The sequence below is a fragment of the Gastrolobium bilobum genome, unplaced genomic scaffold (genome assembly GCF_033153095.1).
Source record: "Gastrolobium bilobum isolate Gb01-03AN ecotype WA unplaced genomic scaffold, APGP_CSIRO_Gbil_v1 utg20385, whole genome shotgun sequence".
In the NCBI taxonomy this organism is placed as follows: Eukaryota; Viridiplantae; Streptophyta; class Magnoliopsida; order Fabales; family Fabaceae; genus Gastrolobium; species Gastrolobium bilobum.
The window spans coordinates 17390-28035 of record NW_026897283.1 but is presented as its reverse complement, the minus strand read 5'-3'; the positions used below and the strand labels follow the sequence as shown (position 1 = coordinate 28035).

The following is a 10646-nucleotide window of genomic DNA, read 5'->3' as shown; positions in this document are numbered from 1 at the left end:
AAGGAGGTGCAATATGGCTGGACTTCGGAATATGAGGCGGCATTCCAAGAAATTAAAAAGCAACTGGCATCACCACCAGTCTTATCTATTCCAAGAGAAGGGGAGCCATTGATAATGTATCTTTCTGTGGGAGATGTTGCTGTTAGCTCGGTCCTGGTCCAAGAAAATGAGGAGGGGCAACAATCGATTTACTTCGTAAGTCGGATCTTGTAGGGAGTAGAGCTCCGTTATCAAAAGTTAGAAAAGGTTGCTTTCGCCTTACTAATCTCGGCTAGAAGGCTTAGAGCATATTTCCAAGGACACCAGATTGTAGTCAGTCAGACTTGCCAATTCGGCAAATTTTGCATAAGCCTGACTTAGCAGGAAGAATTATGGCTTGGGCTGTGGGATTATCAGAATTTGATATAGCTTTCGAAAGCTGAAACACAATCAAATCTCAAGCATTGGCAGATTTTATCAGGGAGCTTACTTCAATCCAAAAGGAGAGCTCAACAAACCCAGAAACCTGGAAAATCTATGTGGATGGGTCCTCAAACTCCAAAGGTAGCGGAGCCGGGGTAATTATTGAGAACCCGGAAGGGGTTTCGGTTGAATACTCCATGCAAATGAACTTTGAAACATCAAACAATCAGGCAGAATATGAAGCATTCATAGCCGGGCTTCAGCAGGCCAAGGAGCTCGGAGCAAGGAGACTACAAATCTATAGTGATTCCTAACTGGTCACCTCCCAGATTGCAGGCAGCTACCAAGCTACGGGACCGTTGTTGGCAAAATACTTGGATTCCGCAAGGCAGTTAATAGCGGAGTTCGAAAAAGTGGAGGTCAGTCATATTCCAAGGAATGAAAATAGCAGGGCTGACATATTGTCAAAGCTACCAAGCACTAAAGGTTGGGGAAACCTTAGAACGGTGGTTGAGCAGAGTATCCCAGAACCTACATGTGTCATGCAGATAACCGAAGGAAACGATTGGCGTGGCACCATCATTGATTACATAGAAAACAGGATGCTCCCCCCAAAAGGAGGAAGCTCGGAAGTTGGTTAAGGATGCCGCATTGTACACAATGGTAGAAGGGCAACTGTACAGGAAATGAGCCTATTCCCCCTGCTAAAGTGTCTAAGCTCGGTATAATTTTTTTCCTACACTTGGAAAACGATAAAGCAAATTGTTGAACGAAATTGCCCTACCTAGGGAAACGATTAAATAGACGATGTATTCAAACAAGTAGATATTTTTATAATTTCATTCAACATTCCCAATAATATTTTACAATCAACCAAACATATCAGAAAAATAACTCAACATTCCCGGGAAAATTGATTCATATCAAACAACTTTTTGATAATATTCTTGAAGAAAAAAAATTTCTACCATATTGCCGAAAATCTTGAGTTTCGGGTAAAAAAAAAATAAAAATTGTCATACCAAACACCTCCCTATAGTGTCACTCGTGTAACTTTGGTCTATAATTTTTTTAGTAATAGCGGAATAATTATATATACAGAAACAAAAAAAAAGAAAATCTATTCTATACCCAATAAGTAACAATACACAATGGTGGTGAAGGAGGGGGGTTGACCCTATTTTATATAAGTATTTATATTAATGTTTATATGAGTGAATGGATACATACTTTTTTTTTTTTTTTTTTTTTTTTTGATAATCAACAGGGGCAAGGCCCCAAACAAAAAAACAACAGCAAGAAATTAAACATAAAGCAAACTAAAGCAGAAAGAAAAGAAACAGCTCTGCAACAAGAAAACTAAACACAGAGCCATCAGCAAAACACAGATCCTTCCAAGCCTGGATCTAGAAGATCTGCTGCAAGCATGTTGATAAGCTCACTATGAGGAGAGGATAGAAACGTGAGGCCAGGGGGGTCATCCAAAGCTAATTTTGCCAAGCAGTCAGCACAAGTATTACAACTCCTAGGAACATGACCCAATAACACAGTCCAATCCTTGTTTAGTAAGGCTCGAATCTTAGCTACCAAAGGAAGCTTTCGAGTATCATTACCAGATATGGTAAGAAGGCTAATAGCTTGTAATGAATCTGACTCCAACATTATTTTCTTCCAACCGTAGTTCCAACCACAAACTAAACCTTTAAAAATCGCCCAAAGTTCTGCTTGCAAGGGGGAGCAGGAACCTATAAAAGCAGTGAAACCACTAACCCAAACGCCCTTACTGTCTCTCAAGAGACCACCGCAGGCAGCTTTACCACCAAGGACAGCACCATCAACATTTAGCTTTAGAAAACCTTGCGCAGGAACTATCCAAACAGATTGGATGGGATTAGGCAGAATACCAGCACAAATATGAGAACCTTTTGTGATGCAGAACCTTCTTTCCTCTATTAAGTCAGCAAGAATAGAGGAAGGATTATCCATTCTTTTGAAATTCTCTTCATGAAGATCCTTATTTCTCCAAGTCCACAGTAAGTTGCATGTATTAAAGAAAAAATCCCTCCAATCCCTCCTTTTGCTGTTACTATAAAGTAGATTAAAAGCCATCCAATCCTTAAAAGAACCCGAACTAAAGAAGTCAGTTGGAAGAGGGTGGAAAAAAGGAAGAAACCAAACCTTACGTGCTTTCTGGCAATCTCTGAAAACATGAAGGCAAGATTCTACCTTATCAAGACAAGAAGGGCAGCAATTCGGAGAACCACTCCACTTGGCAGTAATCTCCTTGGTTGGCAATCTTTCATGTAATAACTTCCACATGAAAAATTTGACCCTCTCCTTCCCTTTCCAGTTCCAAATTCGATTCCAACAGCCATTAGGGGTGGTAGAATTAGCTAAACTCCAATTACTATACGCAATTTTGACAACAGAAAGACCAGGTTTCCAATTCTTCCACATCAGAAAATCATCTTCTCCATCAACCACAGGATGAGGTATAGCCAAAATACAGTTCACCACATCACTGTCAAAATGAAGATCTAAATAACGAATGTTCCAACCCTCCTCAGAAACAAAGTTACTGTGATTAGTTTTTAGAACAGTGTCTTCGGCTATAGGGGGAGCAGTAGCAAAAGAAAGAAGATTGGAACTTAGCCCAGTCCAATTATCTGTCCAAAAGGCTATACTTTTACCATTACCAATCTGCCAACTCAGGTTGTTTAACATGGCAGGCCATATCTTACAAAGGCTCTTCCAGAGATGAGAATCATAAGGTTTGAAGATGGTCTCTTTCGAAAGATCTTTCTTCCTACCATATTTTGACGTCAGCACTTTTACCCAAAGATGAGAAGGAGACTGAATGATTGACCAAGCACATTTCTGAAGAAAAGCTTCATTTTGAACTTTGAGATCAATGATTCCTAAACCCCCCTGATTCTTTGAAAGCTTAAGCTGCTCCCAATTAACAGCATGGAAATTTCTTTTTGTATCAGAATCACCCCAAATAAAGCTCCTTTGGAGCTTCTCAATGTCATCACAAAGACCCCTAGGGAGAAGGCTATTTTGCATATGAAACATAGGCATGGCTGACAACACAGATTTCGCCAAAGTGACTCTCCCAGCCATAGAAAGACATTGTTTTTTCCAACCCTGAAGTCTGTTGTTAACCCTGTCCATAATATCTCCATAATGAATCTTGCTAATTTTGCCATGCTTCATTCTATATCCCAGATATCTTCCAATATTCTTTGTCTGGGCAAAACCACTAAGAGCCACAATAGGATTAGCAACCTCAATAGGGACATTCTTGGAAAAGAAAATGCTGGATTTGGGATAGCTGACCTTTTGCCTAGACATTTGACCAAACAAATTAAGACAGTTCAGGATAACACCAATCTGGGCCACACTAGCTTCCCCGAACAGCAGAAGGTCATCTGCAAAAAGAAGATGGGAAATTCTAGGGCCACCTTTACCAGCTGTCATCGGTTTCCATTCCTTCTTCTCTATGGAGTCAGCTATAATATGAGAAAGCTTTTCCATGCAAAGGACAAAGATATAGGGCGAGATAGGATCCCCTTGTCTCAGACCTCTACTCGGAATGACATTCCCAGCCTTAGACCCATTCCAGAGAATCTCTAGATCAGTCGAGGAGATACATTGCATAATTAAATTAACCAAAGACTCCGGGAGGTTGATCTCAGAGAGGACTTTATGAATAAAACTCCAAGACATTCGGTCATAAGCTTTTTCGAGATCGATCTTGATAGTGAAGAAACCTCGTTTTCCTTTCATCCTATTCATAGAATGGACCATCTCCTGAGCAATGACAATATTGTCCTGGATATGTCTGTTAGGAACAAAACTGACTTGATGGGGGGATATGATTTTATTTAAGATAGGTTTGAGCTTACCCACAATAATTTTGCTGATACCCTTGTAGAGCACAGAGCACAAAGCAATAGGCCGGAACTGAGTGATCTTGTCAGGCTTATCCAGCTTTGGAATTAAAACAAGGAAAGTTTTGTTTAATTCTTTCACTGCAGCAGGATTACACCAAATCTGTCTAACACAGTCCATCACTTGAGTCTTCAGAATATCCCAGTTCTTTTGGAAGAAAATAGGAGGAAACCCATCCGGCCCAGGAGCTTTAAGGCCCTTCATAGAGAAATAAGCCTCCTTTATCATGATATCTGAAATGGGATCAAGCATAGTCTTCAACTCAGAATCATCAAGGGAAGGCCAAGTGGAATTAGTGACAGTCCAAGGCCTGTTCTGGTCTTCCTCTAAGAACAGGTTGTTAAAGAAAGAATGAATCAACTCAATCAGCCTTTCTTCATCTCTCACCAAGTGACCCTCCTGATTTCTCAACTCAAGGATTTTGTTCCTAGCTCTCCTGATGATGGTGGTGGTGTGGTAGAATCTAGTGTTACGATCTCCATCTGCAATCCAATTACATCTCGCCTTTTGGAACCACAGAGCTTCTTCTTGCTCCAAAACACGGTTGAGTTCATCTTGGATAGCCTTATCCAGTTCAGAATGGGGCTGGTCCAGATTACTAGGGATATTTAGTTGAATATCTTGGAGTTTCTTAAGAAGAATCTCCTTCCTAAGATGAATGCAACCAAACACTCTTTTATTCCAGGATTTTAGGGGATCAATCAGCTCCATAAGACTAAGAAAAATTTTCTGGTGAGGATTCCAAATAAACTTAAGGAAATGGGAGAAAGTAGAATGATCTTGCCAGGCCACCACAAATCTAAAAGGCCTCTCTTTCCAGGAAGATTTCTGAGAAAACAAGGACATCAGAAGGGGATTATGATCTGAGTTGAGGCGAGGCAGAGCTTTCACAGAGGCTTCACCATAAAAAGTTCTCCACTCAGCATTAGCACAGATACGATCGAGCCTTTTGTAGACCCTGTCAAGATGAAGCCACTTAGGCCCCCTCCAAGTGTAAACAGAACCACCACAGCCCAGATCCAAAGTGTTGCAATCATTAAGGAAATTAGAGAAATTCTGACATCTAGTCATATTCACAGGAGCACCTCCTCTTTTCTCCTTCACAGAAGCAATTTCATTAAAATCACCCATCATGACCCAAGGCCCCACCACACTATCACAAACTCTCTTGAGGTCAATCCAAAGAGACTCACGGATTTCCTCCCTAGGATTAGCATAGACAACCGTAATCAAGAAAGAACTCCCTGAATTTAAGCAGCAGGACATGTGGATGAACTGACTAGCTTTCTCTATGATGGAGATATTACAGAAATCATCTTTCCAACAGATCCAGATACCCCCTGAAAAACCAACAGCATCTTCAACAACAAAATGCTTGAAACCAAGCTGATTTATTTTTTTAAAGGCAGAAACACCACTAATCCTTGGTTCCAAGATGGCAACCAAACTAACTTTATATTTCCTAATAAAGTTTCTAAGGGATGTTTTAAAAGATTTCTTGGCAGCACCCCTACAATTCCACACTATGCAGTTCATTGGATAACCATCTCTGATCCAGGATTACTGAGAACCTGGTCTCTCTCATTCAACTGGTCTGAAGCCACAAAGCTGCTACTATTCTCCATATCCATTCCCTCCGGAATTACTCTAGCAGGAGGGTCATTTTCACAAATTTTTTCTTCACTATTGCACTTACCAATATCCATGTCAGAAGACTCCCCCTCCACAACGCATAGAACACAGTTGGGGGGAGGTCCAGGGTTTTCACTGATCTTGGTTATGGCAATTTTAGAACAGAGGACTTTGTCTGCATCAAGAGATGGAGGCTCCTTCATAGGGCAATTACCCGAGTCTGGGAGTTTAGTACCCTTGTTCAACAGTTTCTTCCTGAATACAGGGTTGGATGAAGGGAGCTCTAATGATTTAGAGCTTTGACCTACTGCTGGGGTCGTAGAAGCAAACACAAAGGTACTGCTCGTATCTTGCACCTTGGGTTTATAGGTACCCTTTCCAAGAGACTTTTTTGAACCCGAGACAGGTTTTTTATTTGCTACCAGGGTAAAGGCCTGATGGGAGGATCCATCTTTATTCTCTTTCTGTTCCCCTTTCCCCTGACTAGGGGGACTATTTAGAAGCTGGAGACTCGAAGCAGAAGGCCCCATATTAGTCACAGAGGAGTCTTTCCTTTGGCTGATGTTCCTCTTATTAGAGATGTCATCTCCAAAGGTTCTGCCCTCTGGCCCTACATGCTTGGTATTAGGTTGCTTCTTAGCAAACTTTTTCTTCTGCACCACCATCCATGGGCCCACTCCTTGGCTGCAACTAGTCTTATCAACTTCTGGCATGGGATCCTGCATATTGTGTTCCTCAACCGGTTTCTTAATGACAGAGCACTTCTCTATGTTATGGCCATATTTACCACAATTAAGGCAAATCAAGTACAATCCTTCATATTCCACTTTGAAGACTTCTTCCTCTAAGATGTATTCTCCCCTCAACGGCTTAGATAAATCTAATTCAACACAAATTCTAGCAAATTTTCCCCTATCACCAGAGGATGTAGTCTTATCAATCTTTAACACTTTACCAATTGAACTACCTATCATTTTCAAAACTGATAGCACACAATACTCTAACGGGATACCTGGTAGACGAATCCAAGCAGCAACTGTATGGATATTTGCTTTGTAAGGGTTGAAAAACGGCTCCCATCTTCTTATGGCAAGGTAGTGACCCATGAGGACCCATGGGCCTCCTGTTAAGGCTAGATTCAGATCCTCCACACTCGAGAACTTGACTGAGAAAAAATCGTTTCCCAAATCAGCTACAACAATAGAGCCTAGCTTCGACCATAGACTCTCAAGTTTTGTCTTCATATACATGACACCCACTTTCTTTCCCAAGAGCTTGACAATGATTGCATTCTTCCAGGGGCTCCTCAACCTTTGCTTGGCTTCCTTAGTACAACGAAATCGGACAGAGCCATCTTCTCCGTAGATAGTTTGAAAGCCCAAATCGTTGATGACTCCTTGTTCGGGATCAAGAGGCTCACAAGGTTCATCCATGGTGTCCTCATTCCAGGTATCATCTTCCCCCATCGAGAGTACCTCAGATCTGAGCGCCTCCGCGAACGACTTCGGTTTCCCCGAGGGTATCCGCGCCTGGATATTTCCCAAGCTAGCTCCTCTATTAGACGAATCTGGGGAAAATTCCTCCCCATTTTTTGATCGCTTGATGCTTCTCCTCATTAACTCCTGAGTATCTGTGGCCATTTGTGTTGTTTTACCATGGTCTTCCTTAGTTGAACTCATCGTTGTGCCCTAGCAGAGGAAAAAGAAAGGTGCGCGTGTGAATCACGTACCTAACCCATTCCTCATAGTCGAAGGTTGAAATCAATGGATACATACTTTTTTATCGCATCGTGAGCACTTACATAACGATATATTCAAATCCATCTTTGTTCACTCACACACATGTAGTTAATTTATATTATCCTCAAACATAATTACATAAAGTAATTGAATTTGAAGTTACATCTAACTTCTAATGAACTCGGAAAATGAGTTATTATATATCTGTATGTATAGCATGAGAGTGAGATAATAATTTTCTTTATGTTTGGGAATAAAACCAAACCCCTTCTTCTAACACGGGGACATTTTTCAAACTCTGAACCTTTCACAACGGCTATATTTCATTTTCTCCCACCACGACCTTCACTGCACCAAATCAAGCAAGCCCATGGAAACGTCGTCGTTTCGGGCCGTGCCCGCTTCACCGTTCACCTTCTCTCTCTTCTTTCTCTCTCTTCACCCATTCCACTCGAGTATTGCATCTCCATCTTCAACTCTATCTCGTTACCAACCGTCTTCGCATTTAACACAATGATTCGTTGCCACGCTAAGGGAAACTCATCGCCTTCTCAGTCCCTTGCACTTTACTCCTCCATGCGGCGTCGTTTCCTGAAGCCCAACCAGCACACCTTCACCTTCGTGTTGCACGCTTGCAGCAAGAGCAGCAACATCAACAATAAAAACAACGCTTTGGGCATGGCACAAGGGATTCAGGTTCATGCCCACGTGATCAAGCTCGGTTTTTCTCCCAACGTGTTCGTTCGGAACGCGTTGATTCACATGTACTGTGAGTGTTCAAGTTTTGAATCTTCCAAAAGGGTGTTCGAGGAAGATACCCTTTGCAGAGATGTGGTCACCTGGAACTCCATGTTGGCTGGTTTGGTGAGAAATGGAGAGGTCCGTGTTGCGGAGAAGGTGTTTGATGAAATGCCTGACAGAGATGTTATCTCTTGGAGTACCATGATAATGGGGTATGTCCAAAATGGACTCTTGGAAGATGGGTTGGAGCGTTTTAGAGAGATGAGGGAGAAAGCGATAAGACCCAATGAGGCAATATTGGTTACTGTGCTTTCGGCTTCAGCTCAGTTGGGTTTGCTAGGATGTGGGAGGTTCATTCATTCCTCCATTGAATCCTTAAAGTTCCCAATAACTGTTCCCATAGGAACTGGTCTGGTTGACATGTATGCAAAGTGCGGTTGCATTGACCAGGCGAGAACCTTGTTTGGTGGGTTGTTGAAAAAGGATGTATGGACATGGAATGTAATGATTTGTGGGCTTGCTTCACATGATCATGGAAAGGAAGCGCTTGCACTCTTTCAGAAATTCGTAAGTGAAGGTTTTTGTCCTGTGAATGTGACTTTTGTTGGAGTCCTAAATGCTTGTAGTATGGCTGGTCTGGTTAGTGAAGGCAGGCATTACTTTAAGTTAATGGTGGAAGATTATGGCATTCAACCAGAGATGGAGCACTATGGGTGTATGGTTGATCTCCTGGCTCGTGCTGGTTTAATAGATGAAGCCGTTCAGTTGATTGACACAATGGCGGTTACACCAGACCCTGTACTATGGGCAACGCTACTAGATGCATGTAAGATTCATGGATTTTTGGATATGGGAGAAAAGATTGGACATAAGTTGATACAGTTGGATCCAACCCATGATGGGCATTATGTACAGTTAGCTGAAATCTATGCAAAAGCAAGAAAATGGGAAGACGTAGTTGGAGTTCGCAGATTAATGATTGAGAGAATCCCCAACAAAGTTGCAGGTTGGAGCTTGATTGAAGTGCAGGGTAGAGTTCATCGCTTTGTTGCTGGGGACAGAGAGCATGAATGTTCTTCAGACATTTACAAAATGCTTGAAACAATAAGACTGAGTATAACTTAAGCTGGTTACTCACCAAAACTTCTTACCTATGTTGCATGAAATAGGAGAATTAGAAAAGGTATGGAACATGCAATTAAATAGCACTGTGAAAGGTTAGCAATTACTTCTGGCATTTTGGTAGCAGTAGTTGGTGATTGCATCAGAATTGGGAAGAACTTGAGAGTTTGGGAGGACTTTCACGGGGTGAGCAAGATTATGTCTAAAAGTGTTAGACAGAGAGATGATAGTTTAGGGACAGAAGCAGATTTCACCATTTTAAGGTAAATGTTCCAGTCTTGATTATTGGTAGAACGTGTGTCAACCCTTCATTTTACCAAGCTTTTTATACATGCTTACAATTTTCTTTCAAGTTGTATTTTCCCAAAATAATTGTGCATGATTTCCTCGTTGATGGAGCTTAAAAAAATAAATAAATAAAACAATTTCCATTCCACTGCACATCACTCAAACAGCTCCTCCCTCCTCACCCTCACTCTCACGCCCATTCCCCCAAGTAGTCCTATTAGCATCAACTACCAATCCTGCACTACAACACAGCCTCCCCTCCCTCCCTTCCCCATTCCCTTATCAACTTACTCGACACCATTCCACTCCCCTACACTTCACACTTATCACCAATACTCCTTCACACTCAATGCACCCCATTCTACTCTGCACTAACCACTAGCTTCATTGTACACACTCACCTCGTACTTTCACACTCTACACGCGCTATGAATTCACCCACTCACCACTTGCACACACTTAACTAACCAGACTTTTATAAATTTCTCAAGCAGGGGAGTGATAGGAGGGGGTTATTCACCAAAACTTTTTTCAGTCAAGACCCTTGGGATATCCCTTCAGCTAGTCATATTCCAAGGTGCTCCTGGATTTTGTGCTTTCCTTTTAAATGGGAAATATAGTATAGCTTGGGGCCTCCCATGTTCACAATAATCATGTGCTCATCATTAGCTAATCAACAAGGGAAAAATCTCACTTCCAGAACTTCTTTGACATGGTATTATGTCCATTTATTGGTTATGTATGTGTGTGTTTAATCCTCATAGCTTT

General features: G+C 41.6%; 1 pseudogene; it reads left to right on the top strand.

Annotated features, from left to right (window-relative positions):
* Positions 1 to 7970: 7970 nt before the first annotated feature.
* On the top strand, positions 7971 to 9994 carry LOC133305723 (pentatricopeptide repeat-containing protein At3g62890-like; annotated as a pseudogene).
* Positions 9995 to 10646: the final 652 nt, after the last annotated feature.